This window comes from Tiliqua scincoides, chromosome 3, assembly GCF_035046505.1.
Source record: "Tiliqua scincoides isolate rTilSci1 chromosome 3, rTilSci1.hap2, whole genome shotgun sequence".
NCBI lineage: Eukaryota > Metazoa > Chordata > Lepidosauria > Squamata > Scincidae > Tiliqua > Tiliqua scincoides.
Window position 1 is genome coordinate 68,757,851 of NC_089823.1, and position 26,157 is coordinate 68,784,007.

At 44.0% G+C, this 26,157-nt stretch overlaps 2 long non-coding RNA genes and 1 pseudogene across 3 annotated transcripts in view; 1 reads left to right on the top strand and 2 right to left on the bottom strand.

The window, feature by feature from the left end:
* LOC136644729 (uncharacterized) overlaps positions 1–17,558 on the top strand; it is a 33,985-nt gene extending 16,427 nt beyond the window's left edge. The window contains exon 3 of one of the 2 annotated variants that reach the window (XR_010794107.1): positions 16,333–17,558. This is a non-coding gene — a long non-coding RNA (uncharacterized lncRNA). Of the gene's footprint in view, positions 1–1,607; positions 2,256–16,332 lie in introns of those variants that run through there. The other variant, XR_010794108.1, reaches the window with a different exon arrangement.
* LOC136644728 (uncharacterized) overlaps positions 1–26,157 on the bottom strand; it is a 55,074-nt gene that overhangs the window by 27,031 nt on the left and 1,886 nt on the right. The gene's annotated exons all lie outside the window — the stretch shown is intronic.
* On the bottom strand, positions 21,792–21,908 carry LOC136646154 (5S ribosomal RNA; annotated as a pseudogene).

The following is a 26,157-nucleotide window of genomic DNA, read 5'->3' on the forward strand; positions in this document are numbered from 1 at the left end:
CCCAGGAGCGCTGTAGAGAGGCAGCTTCTCGCTGCCTCTCTGTCAGTGCCAACTGAGCCGTCCCCTCCTCTCTTCCTTTATAGGAGGATAGGAGACAGGTGCTCTAGAGAGGCAGCACGTTGGGAGATGCGACTCCCGTCATGCTGATGCTCTAGGGTGCCCATCTCGTATCCTCCGGAGCAGGGGGGAGGGTGCCCTAGAGAAGCGTTCTCAGCACAGAAGACTCCACTGGCACCTCGGCTGCCTCCTCCGTCCCTTGTTTTCAAAGGGGGACAGAGGAGGTAGCTGTGCAGAAGTAATTGTGGTGACAATGATGTCACTGCAATTACTTCCCGGTCAGGTGTGAGGGGCAAAGAAGAGGGTGGGAGGGTGAAAACGGGGTGTGGGGGGGAAACGGGGGGTTGCCCCAGGCGCGGGACCCCCAGGAACGCCAGTGGCCCTAAGTGCTTAGTAGTAATAGTTGCAGCAGTACTAGGAACCCCAGTAGTTGTAGGAGAGTAGGGTAAAACAAACAAAAAGGAAATAAATTTTCTAAGATGTATCAAACTCTTAAAAAGCAAAGCTACAGTGGGAGAGGTCAGGACATAGCAACTGTACAACAGTAGTCAAACAGTCGAGCATAAAGGAGAGCAGTGCTACCTAACATCAAAAACGTTTACTAAGCTTATGCCGCGATACACTTTATTTACAAACCCAAAACAAAATGGTAGTGGAAGCTTTCTGTAACAGCCAGTTCTTGACTTGATCTATTAACTTTTATCTCAGCACTGTGCCAGTCAGTCAGGGTCACATGAATTTCAGATTCTTGTCCAGAACTGAAACTTGCAACCCTGTCTAGGAATCCCAGTCTATAGTATAATCATGTAGTATCCTTTAAATTTTCCTATTGAATTACAGAATTCTGCCCCATTGTACACATTTTGTTTCCTCTTCTTCTGTTGTATAAACAAGAGGAAACTTTCAAAATAGCCCAGTAGTTCTATCAAAATAGAAGGCAGAAGAAGCATTTTTTGTTTTGAAAGAGAAAAGGGAACAGAGAAGATTTTTCTGTTAAGATGCATTCAGTCATATACACAACTGTGGTATTATCAGGGCACCCTGTCCATCTGTTACAGCTGTTGGAATGATTTGTTTACATATGTTGCATTTTTCAATACATTTCCAAGGATAGGTAAAAAAGCAAAATTGTTTAACTGGAGAAAGTGTTTTAATTTCATATATCACCATCAAATAAGCTTTTTAGCATTTCCTTTGCACACCAGCATGACTTTCTTCTTTTCAGTTTCAATGAAACTAGGATTCATTCATTTTAGAACAATTGCTAGAGAGACAAATTTGACCAAGCCCATGGCAACCAAGACCATATTAATTTTGGTCATTGTTGAAAGACTATGTGATATTAAGCAAATTGACTATTTACAAATGACAGGTAAATTCCAAGGCACTGAAAATATCTTGGACATAGAGTTGCCAAGCTGAAATACTTTTTGTATGAGCAACAAGAATATTTGATTTTTTGTTATAAATGGAGCAGGAACAGTAATGCATAATCTGTATAATCTATTGTGGTATTGTACCAATGATTTCCTCATATTCCATTTCTATAGAGGAAAATAGAAAAGTTGTAAGGAAGAACATATGGGCCATCTGAGCAGTGTGACTAGACAGGACAGGAATGTTACCATTCTACCCATCTGTGAATGGAGAAATTGACGAATATCAGACTGTCCACAAACGTCCATGAACACCGCCTTCCTTTTTCAGGAATGATTTTGCTACTACAGAAAGGTCAAGTCTAGACACTGCATAATCAGTTTTGGGCATGCAGAAAGAATAATAGTTAGCTGCTGCTACTACTAAGAAGAGACATTGTGGGTCTTCTAAATGGTTTAAAAAAAAAATATGTTCAGGGCTGGTGTAAGGGATTGGCCTGGTTGGGACCCAAGACCATCAGAGGGCCCACTTAGCTAGGCTGTCCCCTGAATCGTCAATGCTAGTGACAGTAGTTGTGCCCAAAATTCATCAGAGGGTTCACTCTAGGGTTTTGTCCCAGAGCCCCAGCAACCAGGGCCCCAGCATTGGATACCCTATAGTTAACACAGATGAGGGAGATCTGTGGATTTATGGCAGTGATGGGCTGGCAGCGGTTATGGCAACTGCTCAGGCTCAGAACAAGGGTGGAGTTTGCCTGCAATTGGGGTGTGAGGCAAATGGAGGATTAATTTCCAGAGTTTAGCTCAGGGCATCATACCTACATGGGGTGGGGGTGGGGGCTGCTGATGTTGCACATCTTTTTTGCAATAGTTAATAAAGTTGTGGCCCTTGTTCAAGCCAGTTCTGTGTCTTGTCTCCTCTTGTTCCCTAGTCCAGGTGTAGAGATGAGATTTCTCTTCCTCTTATGAACCTGAATACAACAGCATTATTTTAATCTTCCTATTGCAGACAACAATGGGTTTTCCTCTCCTGCACTATTACTTACAGCTGCAGCTCATCCCTTGAAATAATGTTCACATCATTCAGTCAGTGCAATAATGGTTAGGCTGGCTGCAGAATCTGATCCAATTCTACTTCCTCTTGCAGTGCTCATAGCTAAGTCTTTCCTCAGATAAAGTGCACAATAAGTAGAACATACCAAAAAGAAATCTTTATCACTTTGTGAACAAGAGGTTCAGAAAATGACTGTGAATTAGTTTAGAAGGTGACCACAGCTCTGAGTGTCGTTCAAGCAGGCTGCTGGAAGAATAAATGTTAGGTGATTTTTTTTTTCTCAGCTAAAGAATTATGCATGTGGCATGTTACAGGACTGCACTGCTACTACCATCATTCTTCTGCCTTTAAATACAAAGCCTGTTGGCTAAATTGTGTTTTTGAACTGTGAATTTCTTTTAAAATTAGCTTGAATTTATTTTGGTAGTGAGTCTACATCGGGGTGCTCACACGTTTTTGGCTCGAGCGCTACTTTGAAACCCAGCAAGGCCCAGAGATCTACCAGGGGGGAAGGAAGCGTCTGACAGACACCCCCTTTAATGTATGGAGCCCCTGCTGGAGTCTAGTCAGTTTCGTCAGTTTTGTTGCTGCATGCCTGAAGAGCAGCTAAAGTGTCAGTTTCAGTGTCAGTTTAGCTAAATATGTCAGTTTCGTCTAGTCACTAGATGAAACTGACATATTAACAGTTTGGAGAGACAGGGCTCCTCGATCTACTCATTTTGCCTTGCGATCTACCGGTAGATCGCGATCCACCTATTGAGCATCCCTGGTCTACATACTAATAAGACAACTTGCTTGAGAGCCCAATCCTGAGCTTGTTGTGCTGGTGTACCACTGGCATTGGGTGTCGCAAATGAGTCTGCACTGGTGCCAGTCCGGTCCAGCCACATGCCACCCAGGCAAGAGGAAAGCTCCAGCAGTGGTAAGATTCATTGGGGTGGGGGTGGGGGTGGCATGGAGTGAGGAAGCAGGGCAGAACTCCACTGGATCCAGAACTCCATGTCGGGCCTTTTAGCCCAACACAGAGTCTCTCAGTTCTGCACCAACAAAATAGCTGGCGCAGACTTGAGAAGCCTAATTGTAAGGTTAGGGGCTTTCTCTGGGGGAAGGAGACAAAAGTATCCTTCCTCTAAGGAGACCTCTGGCAGTTGCCGCATGGCCACAGGATGCAGTGGCAGCCACAGTGATAGCTGCTTTGGCACTGCTGCACCCAATTGCCTTCAGGATTGGGCTGTAAGTTCAGAAGCTGCATCTTTGCATTGTATTGGAGATTTTATAGTAGTTATGAGACACAGAAATAAGCAACTAGTGACTGCTTTTTTTTTTAAATTTAAAAAACACAAGGACTGGCCTTTGTGGTTGAATGCTTCCCATGCTGTCCTACTGAAGTCCAAAGAACCTCTCCTTCTCTTCTGCAGATACTGGAACAAGGAAAGTGCCTTGTACAAAACCAATTCTTCACAACTGCAGGATCTACCACACATTATGCCCAAACCAGCAGGGCAAGATAAACCAGCTTAGCAGCTACTGGAGATGTAGGTTGCAACCCCATCAAATCAGACAATCCAGGCAAGGTGTCTGGTTTGTTCCATGATCTTGGAATCATTATGTATGCATTTATGACTAATCTAGCTTGAAAGTGCAAATTAGTGCCCTATAAACAAGTCACAGGACAGTATTGAATTGATAAATTTTTCCATATTTCTGGAATGCATACGTCTTCCAAAAAAGTATAATAATGATCAAAAATGTGGTTAGGTTATTATTAGGATATGATCATCAGTGAATTTTGAAACATAAGTTTAAAAAAATGTTGATATTAGAGTTTTCTGTTAAGGAAACTGAGGATAACTGTATGGTAAAACTTTGTATAATGCTTCAGTGCAGAAATTTTGGAACAGATTGTGTAGAGTGGGGGACTGGGAGGGAGGGGTAGATCTTTGGGCACTGGTGTATGCCACATCCCATTCCTGCTTTCCTAGGATGCCCCTCCACTTTTCTCTCCTCAGACATACACCAGCAAAATGGCTGACAGAGGTCTGAGGAGAACCAGAGGTGATCAAGCAGCCTATAGGAGGGTAAGTAAAAATTATTTTTACTTACTTCCTGGTGGCTGTCCAATTGCCTCTCACCATTTGATGTACTATGCACTCCATCAGCAATGTACTGTGTGGAGTGATGTACTGTGCACTCCATTGACACAAAAATCAGTGTCAATGGTGGGGGATACGATTGGGCAGTAATAGTGTAATGTTTCTCAACCAACACTGGGTCTATGTGAAATTCTATAATCTTGGACCAGGGGGATCCATATTCAAACCCTTGTTCAGTCATGAAGCTCATTTGGTTATCTTGGACCAGTCACCTCACTACCTAATTTATCTGATAGAGTTGTTGTGAGGTTAAAATGGGCAGTGGGGAGGTGATATACACCACTTTGAGCTCCTTGGAGAGAGGAGGGGATTAAAATGTAATAATGAGTAAATAAATACTACTGTATTTCATTTAACATAAGATAATCAATTCTTTGAAATCCAGTTACATTACTTGTAGATGCTCTGCGATCCAACAAGGGAGATCTGCATGGAGAAGGTTTTTGCTTACATGAGTATAGATGCAAGTGAACACTCTTATGTGTATCTGTTTACCTTGTGATAGAGGTGCATGTTTTTGTGTTGTGAAACAAAGGAGATGGGCTAGAACAAACTGACATTTGGAGATGGTTAGATGTGTGAACACTTAGAATTACTGTTGTTGGGTTTTATTTTTTAATCCCAACTATGTGGATTCACAGATTATGTAAAAACCTCAGTATTCATATCTAGAAAGGCTAGCAAGATAATGAGATCAGAAAGAAGAAGAGGAATCAGCATTGATTTCCCTGGGCTCCAAAACATCCAAGACACCAAAATCTGTGCCCCATACCCAAAGGCAAACCAGTCATCAGTATACCCTGTTTACCCCCTGGATTCAGAAAAGGGAGAATAGAGCAAAAGAGGAAATGTGAGGAATGAGAGCTAGATGCTTTAGCCCACTACTTTCCTCTCCTCTGCACTCTGCTGTGTTTTCTTCTTTCTTTTTGAATCTGGGGTGGGAGGAGTGGTCCCTGCCAATCTGCTGTCTGAGGCAATTGCCTGCAGGGCTAGCTTTAAGCCAACTGGACCAATTGCTCCCAACTGGGCCCTGCGTTTAAGGGGCCCCCATGCTAAAGTAAAAAAAAAATTAATATTTTTCCTACGTCGTTTCATAGTCACTAAAACAAGTGGTTTTGTAACTATTTACTTTTCAAAGGTAGTCAATACATTTTGTTTGTTTACTTGTAGACTTATATGTATGCAATTTTATATTAAAGTGTGCTTAGACATTTGGTCCATTAACGAACATGCACTTTTTAAGCACACATTTTGATTGCTTTACCATAGAGCAGGGTTTTTCAGACTGGGGCATCATGACGCCCCAGCCTGTGGGACCTGGCCTGTTTCCCCTTAAGGGGTGGGAGCAGCCAGGAGGCAGGGAGGAGGCAGCAGCGTGATCCTGGGTACACTTACCAGAGCCTCCTGCAGTCTCCTGGGGGTGGCTCCCCGAAGTTTCACAAGTGAAAGTGGAGCAATCGCACTTTGCTTCTGCTAAACTGGAAATGGAGCACGATCGCTCCACTTTCACTTTTGAAGCATCGGGGAGCCCTGCAGACAGCCACGCAGGGTTCCCGCACTCCCGAGAGGACACAGGAGGCTCTGGTAAGTGTACCCAAGCCCCTGCAGCCCCCCTGAGCTGCACGATCCTGTGGATCGCGACACTGCCTTCCCCCCTCTCCCGCTGCCTCCCCCTGCAAGAACTTACTACGGCTTTCAAACTCTCTGGGAGTTTGAAAACTGCAGCTATAGAGCTATAAATATAATCAGAAATGTTTCCATTTGCGCTCCACAGCTCCTAAGGCTGGCCTTGACTGCCTGATTCAGTCTTATGGATGGGCTATCCCTGCCAGAACTCCAGAAACCAAACTTCAGTTATGCTCTGAGAATCTGTGGTAATTACCAGGGGTGATCAGTCGATTAACTAATCAATCAACGAAGACCATGGATCAAAAAACACCCAGTGCCTGTGATTTGAGATGCAATTGGCTACAATATCCTGAATGTAGGCTCACAATGACTTTAAAATTAGTATCTACTCGTATATTACACTGAACACCTCTGAAGGAGAATTCTGTGAAGTATTTCAAATACATAGAAACATAAGAAGAGCCCACTGGGTCAGGCCAAAGGTCCATCTAGTTCAGCTTCCTTCATCTCACAGTGACCCAGAAGATGCCTCAGGGCCCAATCCTATCCAACTTTCCAGCGCCGGTGCATCTACAGTGCAGCCCAAGGCAAGGGAACAAAGGTTTCCTTACCTTGTGGAGGCCTCCTTAACTACCCTCCCACCACAAGATGCAGCACACACCCTATTGGCAGGACTACACCAGGGCAGGAAAGCTGGATAGGATTTGGCCCTCAGGGAGCAGACAACAAGATACCTGCATCCTTTTACCCTTGCACCTGGCATTCTGAGGTAGGCTACTTCTAAAACCAGGAGGTTGCACATATTTACTTTTATTTATTTACTTTATTTATACCCTGCCTTTCTCCCCGAAGGGACCCAAGGCAGCTTACAAGAATGATTAAAGCATATCCATCATGGCTTGTAACCTGTGATGGACTTTTCTTCTAGAAAACTGTTCAATCCCCACAAACTATTTACATGCTGGTTAAAGAAAGATTTTCTTTTGTCTGTTCTAACTCTCTCAACACACAACTTTAGCAGATGTCTGCTGGTTCTAGTGATGTGTGAGAGGGCAAAGAACATGCATTTACATGGATTTACATGCTTAACTGCTTCTTCACTATGGGGAAAGAAAGCCTAAACATTTTTCCATCAAAACAAAATAGTATTTTTGCCTAACAATTCTTTTTCATAATAGATCTCACTGTTCTGATTTTTTTTTCTACCTATCTCAGAAGATGAGCATGTTGTGAACTTTCATATATTAATGCTTCAAACTTAGGGAAAACTAGTGTCCCAAGGATCTCATTAGGCACTGGAGCTTTACAAGAACACTAGACTAAGGCCATGTCTCCCCCCCTTCCTCTAGTACAGCACCTCATTAAGCAGAAAATATGTGAAGTGTTACCAGTGGACTATGCCACACCACTCCAAAAAGCAAATAGGCTGCAGCCAAGCAATGGGACCAGTAATTACTCTGGTCTGCCATTTGGATTCTGAAAGTTGTTTTGCATCAGGAGACAGCCAATATACAACCTTTGGGATTCATGCTGGTGCAGAACCCCCCCCCCCCCGCAAATACTTTTCCGGTTTCTGAAAACTGGCACCACATCAACCCAACATAGGGTTTTCCCAAGGCCAATTTCTGATTGTGTAAATTCAGAAGACAAGCTGCCAGATGGCAATTGACTGGTGGCTAATAGCCTGATTCACAAAGGAATAAGTATTTGGATGCAAGCCATTTTAATCTTCCACCTTAAGTGTTTGTGAGTCATATCCCCAGTTCACCTCAGACTTTTAAGAGATAATTTAGATGCCCATCTACCATGTGATGGCCACTGAATTCACAGATCATGAAACAGGCCTCCTGAATCACACTGTTGGGACAATCTATAATCAGTCTCAAGGAACAGTTAACTCTTCTCACAACTGCTCTGTGTTGAATCTTGAGACATTATGAAAACATTATGCTGTGGTCTTTCAGGGTAGATGAATTCTGGATTGTAAAAGTGAAAACATACAGGCACCAACATACTTACTTTGTTCTCTACCATCTTTTGTTTTAAAATGCCTATATGTAACATAGAAAAGCAAAAACAACAAACTAATATAAAAGGTGCAAATGTGAAGTTCTATGTAGGTCACTTCAAAGGTGATAACTCATCTTACAATTGTTTAGGGAATTTGCAGCTTTTGGAGACAAGAAAAGGTTAGGATATTTATGCTCAGGTACTCATGATATTACTTAAGCTGTTTACCAAACATCTTTAGCAACATTGTCATCACAAAAGCTTACTACTGTTGTCCTGGTTGGGTGAAAGGGGCACATTTTCAATGCACTGCAGATGTTTCTAGTCACTTCAATGGAAAAACTTTCAAGGACTCAGAATCTTGTAAAACATTCCTACTGCTTCTGGTAAATACTTCTAACTGTTTCCCGACTTACCTCTCACTATCTTTCTGAAAAGAGAGAGTTCATCAGGAGGAGAAACAGAAGTACTGGATGCCTTTCTCTACTGCTATTTCTTCACTACTACTGCCTAGAATGAATTTTCATATGCAGGCTTACATTAGGTTTGTTTGGAATCAGCTCTGAATGCAAATGTGAGGCAGGGACCAATAGATGAGCTCCACTGCACTTTCTAGGATCATGTATGTAAAGGGTCATGGGCAAATCTGTTTTAGGGCCCAATCCCATGGGCCTTTAGAGCTGGCACTGGAGCTCAGTGCCAGCACTAGGTGTCCTAAACATGCCATAAAGCACATTTATGGTGAGGAGGGAGCGCTGGCACTGGGCCTCAATGCCAGGAAGATAAATCCACAGCACTGCCAGTGGTCTCACTGCTGACTGGTGGAGTGCCTTTTTGGGGCAGGGGAGGATGGCTGAAGGTGGAACTGGGTGGGGCAAGGGCAGAATGGGGGAAGGGACCGGTCTGGGAAGGGGGTGGGGCCAGAGGAGGCCCCCTCCACAGATCCAAAGTTTTGTGCCAGGCTTGCAAGCCCAACACAGAGCTCTTCAGGTCTGCACCAGCAAATTAGCTGGCGCAGACTTGAGGAAGCACACTGCAGAGGCTGGGGCTTTCCTCTGGGAAAGGGGCTGAAAGTCTCCTCCCCCCAAGGAGACCTCTGGCAGCTCCCTGGCTTCCTCAGGGTACAGCAGGAGCCATCTTTGTGTCATTGTTCCTCCAGGCATCTAGAAGTATAGGATTGGACTACCCAACTGCAATCCTATATATTTACCTGGGAGTAAGTCCCATTAAACTCAATGGGGCTTACTTCTGAGTTGACAGGACAAATTGCACTATTAGTTTTTGACAGCAAAAACCACTACAGAACTTGTGCCACCCTAAAGATTAACAGCTTTTGCCACAATAAACCTATTAATTTTTACACTGTCACAAGACTCTTCCATACACAGTGTCTCAGTGTGGATGCTTTCTCAACAATAGATACTGGCAGGCAACTTCCATCAGCTGTTTCTTTATCTTTTCTTGGTTACTCCCAGAAGTAGTGTCATCCTTGGAAGGATTTCAACTCTTCTCCCACCCAGTAACTCAGTGGTTTTCAGACTGGGGTGTTGCAATGCCCCAGCCTGAAGGCCCTGGCTTCTTTCCCCTTAAGGGGCAGGGACAGGGGGGAGGCAGGGAGGGGGCAGCAACACAATCCCCAGGATCCTGCAGCTCAGGAGGGCTGCAGGGACTGGGATGCACTCACCAGTCCCTGCAACAGCCTGTAGGGGTGCAGCTTCTGCAGGGCTCCCCAGCTCATTAGAAGTGGAAGTGGAGCAATCACGCTCCACTTCCAGTTTTGCAGAGGCGGAGCACGACTGCTCCACTTTCACTTTCTGCAGGCTAGGGAGCCCTGCAGTTGCTCATGAAGGGCTCCTCGAATCCCAGGCAGGTTGCTGCAGGGACAGGTGAGTGCATCCCAGTTCCTGCAGCCTTCCTAAGCTGTGCAATCCTGGGAATCCCGTCGCTTCTTTTCCCCCCACCAATCCTGCTGCCCCCCCCCACTCCTGCAAGGACTTACAGCAGTGCAAACTCTCCAAGAGAGTTTGAAAACTGTTGCAGTAACTCTTGGATTGCATTCCTTTGCTTTCCCTAGAAAGTAACAGTGCATACAGTGCTTTCAATGCACTCACTATCCCAGAACTTTTCAACATGTGTGTGTGTCCTTTTGGGGGTACCTTTTTGTATGTACCACCACTGCCACTAGAGGTTTCAGCTGTGCAGAGGAGTAGGCTGCTTGCCCCACAGTTCTTTGCTTTGTACCCTCCTTCTCTGTACCATGGTTTTCTTGAAAGGCTAAACAGTTGCACAGCCAGTTCCTGCCCACTGGTGCACCACTGCCCTAGCTATTTTCACTTCCAAGAGGGTCAGGTCAAGTAGGCAGTGCCGTGGGGTAACTGCGGCCAAAAATCAACTGCCATACTGTGAAATTGGGGCTTCCTGTTGAAGAACGTGTTGCTGACACAGAGACCGTGATAACAGCAAAACTCTAGCAGGCGTTGGCCATTTTCGTTCATCTTCCCAGTGCCGAACTGACCTAAGCAAGTGGGCCATGAACTGTGGTCAGCACCAACTCTAGCATTGAAATCGCCAAGGATGAACAATGGCTCTTTTACAGGGATCTTCTTGATAGTGGTGGCTAGGTCATCATAGAATTTGTCTTTGGCTTCTGCTGGAGACGACAGAGTTGGTGCATAAGCACTGATGAGAGTGACAGGTCCTGCTGATGACTGGAGCTGCAGGGACAAAATTCTTTCACTACCCACAGTAGGTGGCATGATGGATTTCAGCAGGGTATTTCTGACCGCAAAGCCAACACCATGTTCCCTGGTTTCGTTTGGTGGTTTTCCCTGCCAGAAAAATGAGAAATTTCTCTCCTTGACAGATCCAGAATCTGGCAGCCTCGTCTCTTGAAGGGCGACGATGTCCATCTGCAGTCTGCTCAGCTCCATGTCAATGACAGCTGTTTTGCGTGCGTCGTCTATTTCTTGCAGGTCATCAGAGAAGCCAGGTGTCATTGTCCTTACATTCCAGGTGCCCAGCTTTAGGGCAGGAGTTTTCTGTTTTCTGTTGCATGGTGCAGAGTTGTCGATCTGCTTGTCGGTTTTCACCCTAAACCCCACACACCCCGTGAGGTTAACGGACCGTGGCGAGGCAACACCTTACTGGCTGGGGAGTGCCCAGCTTAAGGCGGGCAGCTTAAGGCGGGCTCCTCAGCATCATCAGATCCTTCCACAAGGACATGAAGGGCAGTGTTGTCTTCGATGGCTCCACATCCAAAGCGGAGTGAAGCAGGGCTGTGTTCTTGCACCAACCTTGTTTGGGATTTTCTTCGCTGTCCTGCTGAAGCATGCCTTTGGAACTGCAACAGAAGGCATCTATCTCCGGACCAGATCAGACGGAAAGCTCTTCAACCTCTCCAGACTGAGAGCAAAGTCCAAAGTCCAGCTGAAATGTCTACGTGATTTCCTCTTTGCCGACGATGCAGCTGTCACTACCCACTCTGCCAAAGATCTCCAGCAGCTCATGGATCGTTTTAGCAAGGCCTGCCAAGATTCTGGACTGACGATCAGCCTTAAGAAAACACAGGTCATGGTTCAGGATGTGGACTCACCTCCCTGCATTACAATCTCTTCGCATGGCATGAACTTTGTCCATGACTTTGTCCATGACTTTGTGTACCTTGGCTCAACGATTTCCGACACTCTTTCTCTTGATACCGAGCTAAACAAACGCATTGGTAAAGCAGCTACCACGTTTTCCAGACTCACAAAGAAAGTCTGGTCCAACAAGAAGCTGATGGAACATACCAAGATCCAGGTCTACAGAGCTTGCGTCCTGAGTACACTTCTGTACTGCAGCGAGTCATGGACTCTTCGCTCACAACAGGAGAGGAAACTGAACGCTTTCCACATGTGCTGCCTCCAACGCATTCTCGGCATCACCTGGCAGGACAAAGTTCCAAACAACAGTCCTGGAACGTGCTGGAATCCCTAGCATGTATGCACTGCTGAAACAGAGACGCTGAAACAGAGACACTACAGTAGTACTGTGAAATTCCACTAGTAGTACTACTGCTATTAGAGCCCAATCCTATGCCTACCTACTCAGAAGTAAATTGCATTAGAGTCAATGGAGTTTACTCCCAGGAAAGAGTGGATAGGATTGCAGCCTTAGTTGAAAAGCATTACTCTATCCAATGTGAAATAAGTATTTAAATTTGTATCTTACCTAGAAGGCTAGGGGAAGGAAGCAACTTATTTAAAAACAAATGCAGCAAGTTAAAATAATAATTAGCATTTGTATAGCACTTAAGTGTGCAAAGCATTTCACATATATTATCTTATTGCAATTCTTCTAACAACTCACTAAGTATTATCTCCATACTACATTTGGGGTTGAAAGGGACTGGTTTGCCTCAGGCTATCTAGTAAATGTATAGGAGAGGCATGACTTGAATTGGGGAGTCCTGATCCATAGCTCCTCTCATACTGAGTCACCCTACTCAGTCATAGTCCAATGAAGGAAACTTGAATTTCCTTCAAACTATAAGGAAACTATAGGCCAGTCAGCCTAACATCTATACTGGGTAAGATGGTGGAATGCCTCATCAAAGATAGAATCTCAAAACACATAGACGAACAGGCCTTGCTGAGGGAGAATCAGCATGGCTTCTGTAAGGGTAAGTCTTGCCTCACAAACCTTATAAAATTCTTTGAAAAGGTCAGCAGGCATGTGGGTGCGGGAGAACCCATAGACATTATGTATCTGGACTTTCAGAAGGCGTTTGACATGGTCCCTCACCAAAGGCTACTGAAAAAACTCCACAGTCAGGGAATTAGAGGGTAGGTCCTCTCATGGATTGAGAACTGATTGAAGACCAGGAAACAGAGAGTGGGTGTCAATGGGCAATTTTCACAATGGAGAGGTGAAAAACGGTGTGCCCCAAGGATATGTCCTGGGACCGGTGCTCTTCAACCTCTTCATAAATGACCTGGAGACAGGGGTGAGCAGTGAGGTGGCAAAGTTTGCAGATGACACCAAACTTTTCCGAGTGGTGAAGACCAGAAGTGATTGTGAGGAGCTCCAGAAGGATCTCTCCAGACTGGCAGAATGGGCAGCAAAATGGCAGATGCGCTTCAATGTCAGTAAGTGTAAGGTCATGCACATTGGGGCAAAAAATCAAAACTTTAGATATAGGCTGATGGGTTTTGAGCTGTCTGTGACAGATCAGGAGAGAGATCTTGGGGTGGTGGTGGACAGGTCGATGAAAGTGTCGACCCAATGTGCGGCGGCAGTGAAGAAGGCCAATTCTATGCTTGGGATCATTAGAAAAGATATTGAGAACAAAACGGCTAATATTATAATGCCGTTGTACAAATCTATGGTAAGCCACACCTGGAGTATTGTGCTCAGTTCTGGTCGCCGCATCTCAAAAAAGACATAGTGGAAATGGAAAAGGTGCAAAAGAGAGCGACTAAGATGATTACTGGGCTGGGGCACCTTCCTTATGAGGAAAGGCTATGGCGTTTGGGCCTCTTCAGCCTAGAAAAGAGGCGCCTGAGGGGGGACATGACTGAGACATACAAAATTATGCACAGGAAGGACAGAGTGGATAGAGAGATGCTCTTTACACTCTCACATAACATCAGAACCAGGGGACATCAACTAAAATTGAGTGTTGGGAGAGTTAGAACAGACAAAAGAAAATATTTCTTTACTCAGCATGTGGTTAGTCTGTGGAACTCCTTGCCACAGGATGTGGTGATGGCGTCTGGCCTCGACGCCTTTAAAAGGGGATTGGACAGGTTTCTGGAGGAGAAGTCCATTACGGGTTACAAGCCATGTGTATGTGCAACCTCCTGATTTTAGAAATGGGCTATGTCAGAATGCCAGATGCAAGGGAGGGCACCAGGATGAGGTCTCTTGTTTTCTGGTGTGCTCCCTGAGGCATTTGGTGGGGCCGCTGTGAGATGTAGGAAGCTGGACTAGATGGCCTATAGCCTGATCCAGTGGGGCTGTTCTTATGTTCTTATGAATGACCATCTAATTTTGTCTGCAATTGTCAACTGAAACCTAACATATTACTTTGCTACATGAAGAAGCCTGAAAGCATCAAAACTTAATTTGCCAGAAGGCTAATTTAGGTGTTTCTGTGGTTCAAGTGTCATGCAGATGTAATATTGTTAAGCAAAAGAGTAACTGTGTTAGTTTATTGTAGGAAAAAGGAAGAGTCCTACAGTACGTTAATTACATTGATTGTGGTGTAAGTTTTTATATTCACCAGCCTATATTCTATCAGACACTTGCCATGGGCAATGACTTGGGCAGCCCAATCCTATAGGCTACTGGTGCTGTGAGGTACAGCAGCACTGAAATGGCTGTAACATGTAGGTCCAAAGCAGCCACTGAAGTCTCTTTGGCGTAAGGGGAACATCAGTTCCCTTGCCCCAGGTAGAATGCTGCTTGCCCCAGTGGTTCTCCTCAGATCTGAGTCCTCTATTTAATGGGTGCAGAACTGAAGAGGCCTGCATTGGGCTCTGTGGCTCTGGAGGGGACATAGGATTTGGCAGCAGAGGCTTCCACTGTCCCTGCCCCCCTCCCAGGCTTGATTCCAGGCTTGATCCATCCCTCCCTCCGCCAGTCCATAGTATGCAGCCATCCTATTCCCCTATCAATCCTAACCCCTACTAGTCCATAGTATGCAGCTTTGCCAACAGACTCTGTGCTCCATCTGGGAGGATCAGATGGCTGCTGACAGGTAAGTACAATATTGGACCTATGCCAGCTATTTTTCTGGTGTACTTCTGAAGAGACAATGGAGACAGGTCTGGCAAGGAAAGGAGGACAAGAATCTGGCATGTGTGCCTGCTACTGAGACCCTTCCCCCTCCTGCCCTCAAACCAACCCTTTATTTAGCTTACCCCCCAAGCTGAACCGCTCACAAACCACCCGCTCCACCATCTTACCTGGACCAGTGCAGCATGCGGGTGGTTCTGGTGCACCCATGGAGCTTCTGGCTGTTTCTGCCAGTTGCACCATCAGATTGAAAGCCATCAGATGCATTTGTGTGATCACTGGGTCACTTACAACAGCAGATTGCAAGATCGGCTGTCATAAATGGCCCACATGATTGGGCCACTAGACTAGGAGCAGGGAGACCTGTTTCAAATCTCCCTTCAGTCATGAAGCTTACTGGATTATATTGGGTCAATTACTATCTCTCAGCCTAATATTCTTCATGGGGTTGTTGTGAAGATAAGTGGGGAAAAAGTTCCCCTTTCTTTGAGGAAGGGTGGGATAAACATGTAACAAACATAGGAGCAGTCTGTTCATTCACCAAGAACCAAGACTTTTGCATACCTGGTTGCCATAGTGCAATATAAACATGAAATAAAAGAGAGATTTAAATTGTTTCCGGTGCATGGATTTATTATTAAAAGTAGTATTTCATGTGAAAACATTAATGGGGAGAAAAGGTTATAATGACATGCAAATTCCTCAGTAGATCAAGCAATATGTCTATATTGCTTCAGGGTTGAAAGCACAGGGGTGGAACTGCCTGCAGAGGCCTGGAATGGAATTTCCTAGACTGCTTTTCTGCTTTTCAGCTTTCATCTGAAAAAAATTAGTCTTTGACTTTATTTACAGGAAATAAAGGAAATCATGAAGGAGGATTCTACCCATTTGCTCAGTAAGACATAAACATGCTCTCAGTTTGCAGTGTCCTGACCAATGATTGCAAAGACCTTGGGATGATTTACAAGCACTTAGCACTTATTACTGAATTTTATTTTCTTACCAGTATTTAACAAATAGCATTTTAAATACTGGACAACTGTACTAAGTGTTTCAATAGTTTCACCTTTATGAACAATTTCCCCCAGTGTACTTTTATGCTTTCCCTGCTGCAAAATGCCTTATAGGGTTGTATTACACCAATAACTGGAGACCTAAGACCAATATCACAACCAATCAGACTCCAAAAATGTATTATGTAGGCTCTCTTCACTTTCCCTTCCTTTCACTTTGGATCATTCTTCCTTACACTTCTCTTTTCCTTGAACTTTTGCAGTTTTCCTGGACCCATCATCTCAACAGACCCTTTCTTGAAAGGAGATGACAAGCAGCAGATCCAGGAAAACAGCAGGGTTCCAAGGAATGATGAAGTGAAAGAGAAGAGGGTCCAGCCCTGATTACTCTGGTCACCTTTTTCTAGTAGCTCTGTTTCCATTTCTAATTTCCAACCAGCTTAGACTAACCTCTTTCCAGTTCTCCCATATGCTTCAGGAAGCTCAGGGTGTTCTAACGCCAGAGCAGATCAGCTAATGGCAACAAAGGACCCAACATTCTTCTGCTACTCCAACTCTCTGGGACATGGAATCAGATCAGCAAATCACTGCCATTGCAAATTACAAAACAATGTTTGAATATTAATTAATATCAATTTCTGGTCAATTGCATATAGAGAGGAAACTTTTGGAACTTTTTTTTAGTAAATAGTGGTTTCAAATATTTTTATTATGTGTGTTAAGCATTGTAATAAAAACACAGCATACATGTTTTCATGCAGACACACATAAAGTTCTACACGTCCAGTGTTCACTAGCACAATATTAAGCATGTCTGCTCTCTACTGAGTTCAGTGAGATGTACCAGAAAGTAAGTACATGTAGAATTGCAGCCAACAATGCAATCCTACACATATTTTCTCAAAAGTAAGTTCCACTGTGTTCAGTGGTGCTTACCTCCAGGTGAGTGTGCATAGGTCAGATTGCAACTGTCAGTAAATTATACCTGGATAGAGAACAGAAGTATATTACACATAGTTTTGGGGAATTGGAGTACATATACTGTATCAGCAATGCACTCAGAGGCAGAAAATAACAGGGTCATCATTTGCGTACCAGAGAACATTTGAAAGGTAAAAGTCCGATCCAGATCTTGGCCCTGAAACATCTCACTATACATGGAATTCATCGTGATTTCCTGTGTAGGTAATTGCTACAAGATCTGGCCTGACAAAAACATCTTTTGCATAAATCCCTTTTAGTATTAAATTTCAGAGAACTTGGAAATACAAGGCTTAAACAAACCAGTGTTATGTTGGTAGCAAAACAGGGCTGAAAGTGTTCTTGAACCTCACTTTGTATGTCCAAAAGGCATTTTTATGTGCTCTGAGGTCCTGTTTTAATGTTTAAATCGTTTTTATGTTTAATGTTTTTAGTATTGTTCTAAATTTAATTTGTATTGGTTTTTATTGTGTAAGTTCCCTTGAACGCCTTTGAATGTGGGAGAAAGGTAGGGTATAAATTCTTCAAATAAACAAAATAAAATACATTTCTACTCCATAATGAGAAGAGATCATTTTGAGAAAGTCAGATCAAAGGAAATAGCATCTCCAACATTTGCATGATGCGGGATTTTTAAACATATAAACTAATCCTGCTTAAGAAACTGGGCATAAAAACCAGTCTTCTGCCCATCAACATGTGGGGGCAAGGGTGTATATTTTCTGGTTTGCTCCAAGACCTCCTTGGAGGCCACAGAGGGGTATTGTGGTAGCTACAAAAATAATCCAGGCCTCCTGTGACAAAAAGAATTAAAAATAGATTTGCTTAGCTGGCTGTTTCCAACTCAGGAGCACTCAAGGCCTGATGGCAAGAACTTTGTCATTAGGCAGTGAATGGCCTTGCCTGCAAGTGGAGTATATGCAAAAAGGGAAGGTCTTTGGTGTCTTTTTAGGGCTGTTGCCCTTCCTGAAAAAGCAACTCCTTTTATTGTTAATGAACTGGAAGCCTAAACTATAACAGGGCTTTTTAAACAGGAAAAGAAAAAGGCTCCAGGTCAAATGCACATATTTTTCTGATAGCAGAAGGTGTAGTAGGGGCAAAACCAGCAAGCTGCTGACTCCATTTCAATAAGACAATTCCAAAGTAAGTTGCTTAAGGACAAAGGTAGCAATCAGCACAGTTTGATTTCTGAGGTAATAAAATTGGCAGGGGATTGTCCTCTAAAACAGCTGCCTCATACCAAACAGGTTACAATGAAGAACAGCATCCCTACATATTCTGCTGAGAGTCTATGTTGCAGTTCACCTGGCCTGCAAGAGCCCATCATTTCAGTGCAATAATTCAAAGTAAATTGTCTGAAAAATGAGGTCCCATGGCAAAAATGTCTCTTTTGTCTCCTATTTACTCAGAAGTAAGACCCCCTGAGTCTGAAGGGCTTGGGCCCAATCCTAACCTCAGCCAGAGCCGGCACTGAGTCCTAGTATTGGCACTGGGTGCTGTAAACATGCTGAAAAGTATGTTTATGGCACTTGGGGAGTAAGGAGTACTGTAGCTGAGCCTGCGATAGTCAGGAAGGCCCAGAAAGCCTGACATGGAGTCTTGTAAGACTGCGCCAGCAAAATAGCCAGTGCAGACTTGAGAAGCCCCATTGCAGGGCTCCGGGCCTTCCCTAGGGGAAGGGATGAAATTCCCATCCCCCCTGCTTCCTGGTGCCCACTGGATACAGTGGTAGCCACTTTGGTGCCACTGATCCAGCAGGTGCTAAGAAGCTCATGATTGAGCTGCCCCTCCCTAGTATGTGTGCTTTTGATTACAGACTTACATACATTCTGGAGAGAGGGGAGGCAATATGCCCTCTCTGCGTAAAATTGTGGTTAGAGCAGAGTAATTTATTGTCAGTGAATCTGCCACTTACCTTTAGTCATTTTTTCAACAGTGGATAAACCATATGCACCATACACTCCAAGCAATGCCATAGCCCTGTGTCTGCCTTCTCTCCCCCCCCCAACTTACTTAGAAAAATGGCATTTGTGATTCAACCACAAACTATTTATCTATTTAAATCTTATTTCAGTCTTTCTCCAGAAGAGCACAAGGCTGGCATACATGGTCCCACCCCCTCATTTTGTACTCATAATAACTCTGTGAGGTATGTGTTTGAAAGTAATATGAGCAATATGGATGACTTATAGAAAAATGCTGGATGTGCAGATAGACCAGTGGAGCAGGCTTGTTCTCCCTTTTGTAGCCATATTAGAGCCCAATCCTATCCAATTTTCCAGGGCTGGTACAACTGTGACAGTGGGGCATGAACTGCATCTTGTGGTGGGGAGGAAGTCACAGAGGTCTCCTCAAGTTATGAGAACATTTGCTTCCTTACCTCAGGGCTTTATTGCGGCTGCACTGGTACTAGAAAGTTGGATAGGATTGGGCCCTTATCCATTTGTTGCAACTGTAGATTATCCTGTGCTTGTATTACATGGCACACACTACACACTCTGTAACACATTAATTACTTGCACAGCTTCTTCCCAAGCTACTGAACTCACTTGAAACCTCCTCTAATGTACATAGTCACACCTTAGTACAGAGAACACCAGAGAATCTCTGCACAAATCCTTTAAATCTGTGGAAATTTAAATCCTTTAAATTTAAATGTGTACCAGTGCTATAACTTCTTCAAACACACTGTGCGCGTGTGTAAAATATACACACAAAAATAGCTGGTGCAGCTCCAAGGAGACCCACTGTGGCTGCAAGGGCTTTATCCACAGTAAGGGAACAAAATGTTCCTTTACCCTGAGATTTCGGAGGCTGCCTCGAACCCATAGGATGCAGTGGCAGCCATTTTGGCACCACTGCTCCTCATGGTGGCCCTGGGGCATAGGATAGGGCATCCTGTTATTGTTATTATTAAGACAATATAAAAACTGCTTTTCAATAAAAAGGTATTCACAAAGCAGTTGACAGCAAAATAAATAATTGCTTATCCCCAAGGGGCTCAAATCTTGTATCCTATCTTGTGCTGTGACTATATGTAGATTGGCATTCCTGTGTGCAGATTGTTAAATCCCAAGGCAAGTTCTCTTAATTTAAAAAGTGACTTTTCTTTAGTAAATCCAGTTACCTGTATAATATTTGGGAAACAAACACAAACTTAGCGCGATTTCAGAAAATCTGTTTCTCCTTCTTCACACAAATACTTTTCAACCAGTTGGTGAAATTCACAAGGAAACTGGTTTGCGAAGAAGAGCCAAAGTAAAATGAGAGGTGACAATTCTGTGCTCTGAAAACATTATGCTAATCAATTATTGGGAGGATGCATACATTTGCTCCATTTATATTTTTGATTCCTAACCTGCTGTTTGAAGTGATAGAATGGACTTTATTTTCCCTAAAAGCTGTGTAGCTGAGAAATAGACAATGGAAGATATGAGTGGAAAGAAATTCCTGGACTTCAGACAAGAGGGATTGGCAATCAGGCAGCTTTTAGAAGCTTTATCCTCCCTCTTTCCAAAAGTAATGCCACAAACTATTGTTAAATAACTGGTGGGGTGATGAGAAAATGACCTATGACTGTAATTGGCATTCAAGTAATCAAGAAATACTTGCAATTATTGCCTAATAAGCAAGGGGTACAACACTTCTAGGGGGACTAGAAACTTGAATTTTGGGGGGGAGGGGGAAACCCAGATGTTCTCAGTCCTCCAAATATGCATTTCAAGGTCAACATCAAAGCAAACATGAGATATAGTCTTCATCTTAATCTCTGGTTGAAATTTTCCAGTTTCACTTCTTTTTCAGTGAGTGTAACAACCATGATGTCTACTGTTTTATACTGGAGTTTTGTTTTTGTTATAGTCAAGTTCTAAGTATGTTCAGTTGCTGTCAGAGATGGTGAGGAGTGTGTTTGCAAAGCTTCAACTGGTGCACCAACTGCGACTTTACTTGAGCCAATCAGACATGGCCACGGTGGTCATGCCTTAGTGACTTCAAGATGGACCACTGTAATGCATTGTATGTGGGGCTGCCTTCGAGGATGGTTCAGGAAGCTGCAATTAGTGCAGAACGTAGAGGCCCAGGTGGTTACAGGAGCAAGATGGTTTCAATCTATTGGACCACTGCTTCAGTAGCTACACTGGCTGCCCATTCAATGCTGGTCCCAATTCAAGATACTGGAATTGACCTTTAAGGTCCTTCACAATTTGGGTCCAGTCTGTGGGACCACCATCTCCCATATTCCAGCATGTCCTCTTAGGTCATCTGAAGGGGCTCTTCCAAGTGCCACCTCTATCCCAAGTGAGAGGGTGGCGGCTCGGAGGTCAGCCTTCTCTGCAGTGGCACCACAATTGTGGAATTCCCTTCCAGGGTAATTAAGAACTACTTCCTCCCTCATGGCTTTTTGGTGAGGGCTCAGAACATACCAGTTTTGGCTGGCATTTGGTTGATGGGTGGATATTTGCCATCTACAACTCTGCAATGGTGTTGTGGCTTGACTGCTTCCCTGGACTAATTTGTTCCTCCCCCCACAGCTTGATAATATGTGTTGGGTTTTGCTTTGTTTTCATGTCTTATATTTTAGTGTTTAATGTTAAAATTAATGTTTAAATGCTTTGCTTTGATTTTTTTTTCTTATTGTTGTGATGCATTGTACATTTATTATGGAGCTTAGTAAGTCACCTTGGGCATTTGCTTAGGCATGATTGGTTGGCAACCTTCAGTCTCAACAGACTATGGTATAAGCCTACAGCACCCGGTATTCCCCAGCAGTCTCCCATCCAAGTACTAACCAGGCCTGACCCTGCTTAGCTTCCGAGATCAGATGAGATCGGGCATGTGCAGGGTAACAGTTGCTATCATGGGAAAGGCAGGATATAAACAAACAAACAAATGTGCCTGCATCAAGCCTCTAATCTTTAAAACGGGATGGGAAAATGTTACCCTTTTATTTCAGAGTGAGTATCTTTCAACTGGTGAGTTTAGGATTCAGGACCTTAACCTTCATTTTGAGCAAAGGGCAAGAAGGGTCTAATTACAGAATATGCCAAGCCAATTCTACATTTCTTGGAGGAACAACTGCTACAAAATAGCATCCCCTCCACTTCACCCTTCCATTCTGAACATCTGCATGCAGGTGAGGGCAGGTCAGCAACTACATCGGGGAGGTGGAAGTGCGTTTATTTTACTGCGAAGGTTTTCAAGGCTGCACAAACTGCAGTCAATCTGGCACTTGGACATGTCAGAAACATGTTATGCTGTTCATCCCCTGCCTTACTCTAAGCCCATAAAGTGGAGGGGGAAATTCTTTCTCCCCGTTTGCTGCCTTTACAGGCTTGCAGGGCAGCCTGATCACGTGCATTAATGTGTTTGTCTGGCCTTGGACACTGTAATCTACTTGAGGAGCCAGATCTCGCTTTTTTATTTACATTCCACCCACCCCAGGCCTAGCAGAGAGCTCACTCGCTTCTGTAGGATTTGCACTGTGGTTCCCCATCGGCTTCCTCCCCCAGCCTTGCGAGATGTGGGAAGAAGGAGCGAGTGGAAAAGATAAAAGGGAGCTGCGTGCGGAACAAATGTGCCAGAGGGTGGCTTTCGGTGGCGGAGCAGAACCTTTTAAATGAGAGATTTCCGTTCACAAGACTCCACTTGCACGGTTCCTGTCCTGCCCTTGAACTGCTAGGCAAAATCTCTGCATCACAACCAGAAAGTAAATCAAATCGTGCCTGCCTGGCTCCAGGAAAGAGCAGACGAGCAACGCTTGGCTCGGTTGCTAAGTGCTGAGAAGTGGAAGGTTTCTGCTTCCAGCCCCAGCCAAGCCGGTGGTCTGTTTGCCAGGCAGTGTTTACTCGGCGCGCCTGCACAAATGCGCTCCCTGTTTACTAGACAGAGCTGGCCCGGAGGCTCTCATTTTCACCAGCCTGGCCAGAAGAATTTGGGGGAGGGGCGGATCGGGCTTGCCCCAGGGTTGGCAAGGATCCCAAGTCAGTGGAATCATGTATGAGACCACACCCCATTTGTTTTGGATTAATTAATTCAGAATAATATTCATTCCCCCTTCCTGGCTTCAAATCACTCAGGAATATACCTTGAAAGAAAGAATGGTTAGGAAACCCTTGCCTCTACAGTCCTGTTTGTAAGGACAAGAGAGTACTTACCTACTTTAGGGTAAGTAGTCTGCCCGAATTTTCATTCATAATTTATACAGAGAAGATAGGGAGGCTCAGATGACATATACCCTAAATCAGTTGGTAAGGAGCTTCACAGAAATCTGTTTTATACTGGAATCAAATCTATCTAGTTCAATTTTACCAACACTGACTGGCATCTGCTATCCAGGGTTTTAGGCTGGAGTGTTTCCTAGCCTATACCTGGAGATACTGGGGCCTGAACCTGGGATGGCCTGCATGCAAGGCACATGTTCTAGGACTGAGCCAGGACCCTTCTGATTTCTGCATTATGAAAAAAATCTCTTTGTACCCGCTCAGAGATGTGTTTAGGTTGGAGACAGTTTTATTTAAGAGAGCTTAAAGTGGCATGACAGAACCATCTTGTTTCTTGGTGAACAAAGAAAGATGGTTCTATGTTACCACTCCAGCTCTCTGGAAAAAAACAAAACTAAACCCATACCTATCATATATCTCTAGGTCACACACACCAGATCTGAGCCCTGATATTGAAAACACATGCCGCATTTTCAAATGCTGCCTTAAATCCAACCCTGAAAGGATCTCCAGTATATGTCCCATCAGTGACATTAGTTGGACTTTGGTGGATGCTTCCAAACTTCTAGTCTGCAGCCACACCTGAAAATTATTTGACAATGCCCATCTGTTTATCATACTGTTACAGTGTGATCTGCAATCCTGTTAAGTGTTTTGATCCCTGCTGGTGCACAGAACTTATATATGACTGTTTTTCAGAAGTGAGTTTCATTCATCTCAATAAGAGGTACTTCCCCATAATCTTGAAAATTGTATTGAAATGAATAGAAGTTACAGGTACTTCCAAATAAGAGTTTACCATCCAGGTTTTCTATCATCTGTAATTCCAAAATCGTCTGTTCTATTTAACAGACTTGTGGACAGAAGATAGTTCATGCTTCCTCTTTGCTGTGAACTAGATGCTCAGGCACATGCCTCAGTTCTGCTTTCAAATAAATGCTTTTTGATTACAAGGACGGCAGCAAGTACTTCCGTTCAGTCAGTAGGCAGTGGCACCTTTTTTAACCGTTCCAGGTTCAGAAGCTAAACTCCACTGAAGAAACACATTCAACACCTTCAACCAAACCACTGGTTCACATAGACCACTGGGTCCCTGGGGGCGCCTGCTCACGCGCACGCGCACGCACACACACACACTTTCAAAAAGAAAAGGGGGGGAACTCCAACCCAAAATTGGCTTCCCCACAACTCTACCATCAGTCCCACTGTAATCCGATTAGCCCCACTGCATTTAAAGAGAAAAGTGCCTGCTGCCTGCTTGCCTTTAGAAAAGCAGACAAAGGTCTAAAAGGCAAGGCCTCTGCCGACAGCAGGAGGCTGATGTTTGTTAATATTCAATCCAGAGCTGGATAACAGTTACAAGAAAGATTCTTTCCCCATTCCCACTATCAAAACCACCATTTAAAAAGTTTAATTTGCACCTCAGAGTCCTGGCAATTTAAAAAAATCTGCAAAGGAAACTAAACAGGACAAGATGGACAACACACACTCCACCTCCATATTGAAATCTATTAGGAATCAGTTAACTACCTTGAAATAACAATACAAAATATGATCTCTCACGCTCTTCTCTCCTTTTACCATACAACGTTTGATGACTGCAAGTTGTGAGATGATTTATATCTGGAAACCAGGCTAAAACTGTATTGGTGCCCTAAGATAGCAAATTGACTAACACAGCGCTCCCTTGCTAGCTTGTACTCTGTGTGTGTGTGTGTGTGTGTGTGTGTGTGTGTGTGTGTGTGTGTAGGTGAATAAGCAACTGCATGTGCGACAGGGTGTATGTGTGCACCTTGGCAGCAGAAATCAATGGTCCTGAAATGAACAAGTGGGGACCTTTAAAAGCCTCTGTTTCTTAAGCACAAATGGAAGACTTGCCCCTTGCTAACAGGCAAATGAATGACGTCACTTAAGCCCCCTTGAGTACATCAGATCAAAGGTCAGAATTTTGTGACCTCACCAGTCAGGAACAGCCAAATGGGACCCTTAACTTTGGTAATCACAAAGATCATAACTACAGTTCATTCACTTAACTAACAGTCTGATGACAACAATGAGAAAATCAGTTTGCCTTTATAGATAAGGTAACTTCACAGGACTGGATCCAAAACACATGGATTTACTTCTTGGAAGTAAACCCCATCAAAATCAGTGCATTCAAATGCCCAGCCCTGGTAAAGGTGGATGTACAATTCAGTATAATTTACCAATTTCTGATTAACCAGGATGTACATATCAGTGAAAGTCTCTTTGTAAAAACACCACACTAATTCCCAAACAGAAGTATCTGTTCCTTAAAGCAAATTACTACATAGGCTTCATAGGCAAGACCTAAGCTCTGGTACCAGTAACATTATAATTTGTACATACACACATCTCTGTAGTCTAGCAGATTGACAATTTAGTGTATTCTGTTTATGAGCCTACTGGATAGGAGTGACAGGCAGGAAGAAGATGGACCTCATTGGTGTTTGTCCGCTTTTTATGGGTTGGTAAAGAGAGCCTGTGAGGCCTTCTCGCCTGCCTTAGCAGCACCCTGTACCATGATGTGCAATTAACAGTCTCTAAAATAGGCAACCGCCACACTGAATTTCATTTGCAGACTTCACAAAAACAAAAATTAAAAAAAATTAGCGCTTAGGGCAAATGTGACTGCGTTGTACACTGGGTGGGTGACTTCTGGGGCTGCACAGAAGAGGAAAGATAGTCTGGAGTTGAATCAAAGGGCTGCTGGTTTTCCCTTTTGTGACCAAGTTTCCAAGCACTTAAAACTTCTCCAGAGGCTGTGACATCTGTAGGGTGCCATTCACTCAGCAACTCTTTTCCTTTCCTTCCATGCCAACCCCCTACAAACAATAATGTCCAACAACCCAAAAGCAGGGGACT